This window comes from Esox lucius, chromosome 6 (assembly GCF_011004845.1).
Source record: "Esox lucius isolate fEsoLuc1 chromosome 6, fEsoLuc1.pri, whole genome shotgun sequence".
In the NCBI taxonomy this organism is placed as follows: Eukaryota; Metazoa; Chordata; class Actinopteri; order Esociformes; family Esocidae; genus Esox; species Esox lucius.
The window spans coordinates 12781098-12788051 of NC_047574.1; positions in this window are offsets into that span (position 1 = coordinate 12781098).

Genomic DNA, 6954 nt, shown 5'->3' on the forward strand with positions numbered 1-6954 from the left:
ATTCATTGTCAGTGGAGTCATGTGACTGTATGCGTGGGGCAGTGTGGGATACCTGGCAGCAAGAAGCTGGCGATTGCCAGAGCATGAGAAAACAGGTATGAATCTCAAATTGCATACTATATAGTAAGTAAGATTAGTATGTCCCAAAGTACGCTGAAGATATGGCAAAATTACCCAGATGGTCTACTAGTTCTGGTAGATTTTGAAAGTATGCATCTGTGCATGCTTTTTTAGGGTAATATAGACCACAACCCCTGGTGCAGTAAAAGAGCAGGGTCATCAATCTCGCTAACATGGGCTCAGTTCTTAGGCCTATATCTATTCCAAGAAATAAGATACCAGTATTACTGGTTTGTAAGCTTTTAAAACGGCCAGTGGTAAAATCCATACAATTCATAGATGCTATTTGTAGTAGAAGTAAACTATTCTGGAAAAGTAAATTTTACACAATGTTTAATGGTGTCTACTAGCTACATAATCAAACTTTTTGTGATGCTTCGACAAAGCAATCTAATAAGACGCAATTTTAATGACCAGGTATTACGTGTCCATCGGTCTCAATACTAGCATACTACCTTACTATATACTAAACAGTACGTACATACGTCACAATCACCCGAAGTGCGTACTTGCAGTAAGTGGTAGGCAATGTAATATGTGATTTGAGATTCTGCTAGATTTTGCTAGAAAAGGGAGAAGGCCTGTCTGCAGCATGAAATGACTGAGGGGGCATTTCTTATAAATTAGGGGGCAGATCTAATTCAAATACCATTCGCAGTGTTTCTGTGGAAACAAACCTGGGGGGGGGCAGATTCTGTCCCAAACCCACAATAGTGTGCAACATGTTTCTGCATTGTCAAGGTAACATGATAAAGTCACCAAGTGCTGTTCCATTACTATGTATAGCATTTTGAGCCCTTGCAGCCCATTCCACTTAATCACTTACCAAGTGACGTCAGTTAAGTCTGTGAGGGTTCTGGGTTTAGGATTTAGGTTTGGGACATTGTTCTCCACGGTACTCCCACTGTAATGACGCGCGTGCAACGCGGAGGTTGTGCGCTGTGGTGAGCTCCTGCTGCAGCGCTCTGCTAACATAAGCTACACACTCCCACCCACACCCTCCCGAAACATGGGCCGTGCTGTTCCTCTCTACCAGACCCGGCCACCACAGGGCAGCAACGTGCAGCCTAAAACGCAGCTCCTTTAAAGGGAAATGAGGCAGCCGCAGTGAACTTCAGAAGTAGCCCAAAAACCCGCCACCAATACATTTTCATTTGCGACATTGTTTTCAAAGTAGCCCAATTTGGCTAGAAAACCGCGGATATTGCAACATTGCCTGTCCGCGATATTCCTGTTTTAAGTTCATACTATACAGTCTGTCCTACAACGAACATGGAGGAAAAAATAATCGGTGTACCTGGTGGGTACTTTTTATGAAGCTGATCAATGCATTTGATTATTTTCTAATACGTCGTCATCAAACACAAACACTTCACCAGCTACTGAACGTCTCCACTATGTACTTTCTCCGCAAAATACAACATGAACATAATTAGGCTTTCTCTTATGCTTACATGCGCTCAAAAAGTGGATTGACAATATACTACTGCCAATTAACCTAAACTTCTTTGTTGATAGCCTAACAAAACCTTTTGTTTGAACAAATACACGCCCACAAGCCGCCAGCGAGATGCCGACCAAGCGTAACCACACGAAAAGCCAGAATTCCTAGTGGAGAGGCCCCGTAACACTACCAGGTTCAATTTTAATTTTGAGGAAAAAACGTTTACAACCACTAATTTATACTGTAATGTCTCGAATGTCCGAATGATCTGGACCTAATGTTTCCTAATCAAATCAAGACCTGTGCTGATTTTAATCAGCGTCACAACAAGGGGGAAGGGTTACAGCAGAGTCACAATTTGGCTTTTCGTTGGCAGTAATCATAGAAACGGCATAATCTAGAGCCAGGATCTCCTGGTATGAGGCTGGTAAATTCTGGAAAATGTGGCTGTAAATGTGTTTTAAATGTGATAACGTGGAAGGGAGCAACATATGTTAACCTGTTTTGTTAAAAAAAAATTAGCAGATGAACTCCTCATCACAAAGACAAATAGAGAGACAAAAACACACACACTTGAGGCAAAAATAATACTAAAGACTTAACTATTTGCATTACATTGCTGATGATTGGTTATCAATCTAGAGGATGGCAACAATCCTTGGAAAAACAGTTACAGGAATGAGATGTGTAAAGCTAGTAAAGACTTCCCTTAAGACTAGTACCTGTAATGTCTACCAAATACTGACTCAGAGGGGTGAATATCTTTCAAACTGCCACATTTCAGGTTTTCACACAAATTACTGTTTGTTTCATATAAAAAAATAATATTTTTAGTAAATGAAAAAAGTTTGGGAATGTGATTATAATCAACAAAAAATAATCCCAATGTATTTCCTTTTCATACCAGGTCGTAACACAACAAAAAAGTCCTTTACTCACTACTTTACCTGCAATCTATTTCATCTGACTGTATAACTTTAGTGTTATACCAATATAGTTAAACCCAAATTCTCCTGAAATAGTTCTTAGAATATTTTTGACATAAGATTATATCAGAGCATGTTCGTCCAAATGGCACATGCAAGGCTCTAATCAAAAGTATTGCACTACATATATAATAGGTTGTTATTTGGCACGCCACATTAACTGGTTTAAATTACACTATATGAACATTACACAATTAAAACATAGCCATGAAGAAATCAGAAAACATTTTGGTGCTGAATGAGGAAACACCTAGGCAACAGTTCAAGAGGTTGACCTGTTAAACTTCTCTAGTCAACAATGCCTAGATAGTTTCCAGTATGTACACATTAGGCTTAGGGCACACCTAGATGATATCTGAACAGTGGGTCTCAGCAAGATTTGCCAAACATCACAGTTTCTCCTGTCCCCCCAGGGAGAGCAGAACAGATCTGTTTCTGCCTCCTCCAGCAATAAATCACATCCCTGAATGGTGCATTGTATCCACTCTATACTCCAGTCACAGAGGCCGTCATGGAGGCAGAGACAGAAGTAGAGAGAGATAAAGAGAGGGATATTTCTCACTTCGTCGGGCTATACTATCTTCTAATTGTACCACAATTCAATCGCGGGGGGTTATAGATCTGTCTCCGTCCATCCATAATTTTGTAAGTTGTGCGCTACACCTGACACCACTAGCTCAATTTTGAAGAATTCTGCGTCGATGATATGCTTCATGACATTGAGTTGTGGCATTTAGGAAGTCGAATTGATCAGCTCAAGGTGGGGGTGCTATGGTAATCAATAAAACCTTCTCAGACATCACTGGCCTGCTTTTACAAACTGCGTGTGCCATGCTGAGACCGTGAAATCCTTAGATGATAAGGTTCTATCTGACATTATTATGAGACTGGGTGGTTCACAGAAAGTAAGTCTTTTGGTGGTCCTTCACATTTGAAATGGGGGATCTAAAACCCAGTCACTAAATGTTGGGTCTTTAATAAAAAATGGTAGCGTGTGAGTCATGAAAGGGGAGGACATGAAAAAACTGTGCTGAGATCTGAGATAAAAAATACAAATTATTTGAGGATAATTTTGCATATGGCCTCTGCCAGATGTATTCATTTTCAAGGAGAGGCGTGGCTTGATTCTCAAGTTTTATTATACTCCCAACTCCCTAGTTCTTCATTAAACATGTTCATAGGTCTCTTTTGCTAAAACTTTTGCAAAAACGTATTTTTAGTCCGTACTTTTACGAAGTCGGAGGTCTTGGGTTTGTATACCCATGATTAACAACTGCTGTGTTAAAGGTTTTATTACTCAGCCCCACCACATCAACAGTAAGTAGGTAGACAGTGACCTGGTGTGAGTTAACCAGGCTTCCCCATTTTCAACACATGAATGAAATGAGACAAAAGTTGAAGACCCCGATAAATAAGACCATCACTGGAACTAATGCTTCCTGTTTATTATTTTTACTATTTGTATTTTCTTCTCAGTACTGACTTTTGCCAATAACAAATTCATTCAGTAGTGTGCTTACCACTCCCGAGTTGTGTGTAATCTCCAACTAATTTCTTAAAATGTAAGCATTCACTGTAAGTTGTTCTCGATTATAGCGCCTGATAAATGATTAAACTGTAAGTTTCAATCAACTGCAGCTGTGATGAACCTGTGTAGAAGAGGACATGTGTTTTACCCTCATGCACAGTAGAGAGGTAAACATCTTTCTATTCATCACCATCTTTGGGTCACCAAATTTCCATATATACAATTAGACAAAACAAGTTTTCGGTAGACACATATCTCGACATTGACCGACGAAGTCAGCAGGGAGTTGCTGTAATCAAGCAGTGTCTTAATTACAAATTGGATAGCGCGAAATTGGGGAGAAAATCAGGGGTGAAAGTTAAATACCAATGGATCCCTAAAACCCGGCTGGAAATAGCACATGACAGTTTGTGGATAGTCCTGGACTAAAAAAAATCATACTGCATGAAGATTTCCATTGAGCTTGACTTTTAAGGACTAGGCTTAATTTGTGTCTGTGAAACCTTTCCTATCATGTACAGCTCCCAGACCACAGAAGAGACATCATCAAAACACCATGAAGTAATGGCTAGTATAGCCCACAGAGCTATGTCCAGTCACACAAGCCAGAGGAGGAGCGTAAATAAACACAATCCTTTCATTTCAAGTATGGTCAAATTTAAGTTTCCCTTCCCCTCTTTGAGAAAGGATTGCAATGATCACCCTCACAATCATTTCCAGTGGGAGACTCTTTATTTCTTACTGCTGTAAGGAGGATACATGATCTCAAAACTCTCCCCACCCTGGAGCCGAGCAGCATTCCAGTTTATCTCCCTTCCACTGAAAAACAATAAGACTTAAGAAGACTGGACTTGCAAGGATCAGCAATATGGTCACAGCCGATACTTTTGCACCTTATTCTTTCCTTTCCAAAAAAGTTGAAAAGGAAGGCTTTGAGTGAGGAACAGAAGGGTTAAAATTAAGAGACCACTGCAAATTGAACACTTCTGTTTCTCACTCAAATCCTTCCTATTAACATTTTTTGGAAAGGGAAGAAAAAGGTGCAGCGGTCTCTTAATTTTTCCTGTAGCTGTATTTAATAACATTATCATTCCTGACCTGCCAGTTTTCTGGGACATGGAAATCTAACTACAAAAATACAGCTCTGGAAAAAATTAAGAGACCAATGCACCTTTTTCTTTCCTTTCCAAAAAAGTTTTTTACAGAGCTGCAGACAATAGTGCCAGTCAACCCATTAAGGAACATTGACCTTAATGGTCATTACCATTCTATTAACTTTCCTCATTTCTACTTGCTATTGTCTCTGTCTGTCACATGAACTACATATCAGTGGTCTAGGCCTCTGCCTTCATTCATAAACTTTGCTTTCATTCACATGCTCCGCCAGTCACTTTCAATCAGTCCCTATGCCGAGGCTCCGGCGACATAATGTCTCCCTGGTCATGCAGTCTTTTCTACCCACATCTACTTGCAGTGCAGAGAGGTTACGGTATACCATGCCCATTCTCCAACCAAGTGTATTGCTTAAAAAAAGTGACTATATGTTGTATTGTTATGTAGTTGGTGGTTTGGTATATTGGATGCTTCATTAAAACAACTTTATTTGGCTTTGTTAGCTCATTTGCTGGCAGTATAGTGGTGATATCCCTTTCCCTACATTTACAGGTTGTGATAATTGTGAAGTTTTTAGTCTCAACTCCAGTCTAAATACTATATTTGCAATCTGAACAATGTTCTCTCTCAATTGTTTTGTTTGGCTAGAAAGTTGACTGCTTTTTGTGCAGTGATCCGATTATCCTCTTCACATACTGGGGTTCAAGAAAGGTGGACATAGGAAAATGAAAGATGGCATCAGTTAATCCAGCATTTCAATTACAGAGCTTCTACAACATAACACCCCTGGGGCTGGCTTGTCCTACCTAGAACAGGGAGGAAAGTGATGGAGGAAAATACAGACATTATAACATAAACGTTTTAAGTAACATTTCTCTAACTTTGAGTGATGGAGGAAAATACAGACATTATAACATAAACGTTTTAAGCAACATTTCTCTAACTTTGAGTTACCCTTGTAGAAACATTTAAGTACGAAATACATTAGGGTTTACAGTGCAGTGTTTTAAAGAAACAGAAGATAATAGCATACTGTAACGCTACCGTAAGTGAAAAAGCATTACTGTATTATACTGTAAATTCTACACTGGCTCTCAAATGTATTCACCCTCCAGGGTCTTTTCCACATTTTATTGTGTTACAACATTAAATGACTATGTATTAAATCAGCTGAGATTTGGAACTGATCTACACAAAAACATCAATGATGTCAACTGGCAAAATAAAACCTGCAGATTGTTCTAAATTAATTACACATAGAAAACAGAATATAATAGGATGTTCAAAAAAAGATCTTAAAGCCAAGCCCCAGATCAAGCCACACCTCTCCTCCAGACCCTTCTATTTAAGCAGTAAATGAGGAGTGGGTGTTGTGTATATATGGCCAATATACCACGCCTAAGAGCTGTTCTTAGGCACAATGTAATGTGAAAAGTGTATGGATGTATGTTGAATATTTCCGATATGCTGTACCATAAAGCCCTGAGATGTCTTATCCTGATTAAAAACAGTTCAAAGTTATTTGATGTCGTACCTGATATAAACTATCAGCCAATCACAATTAAGGATATCAACCACAATGTGTATTATTTACCTTTAAAGATTCCTCAATGAGCCCCTAAACTAATCAAAGAATTCAAATATGAGCCATATTAATATGAGCCGTTAGAACAATAGTCCCTTCGTGTTCTAGGGGCTGCTTATCGCGCCTTTTGGTAGACCAGGGTTCCTGCAGGAGCCATTCATACGTTTTGGGAGATACG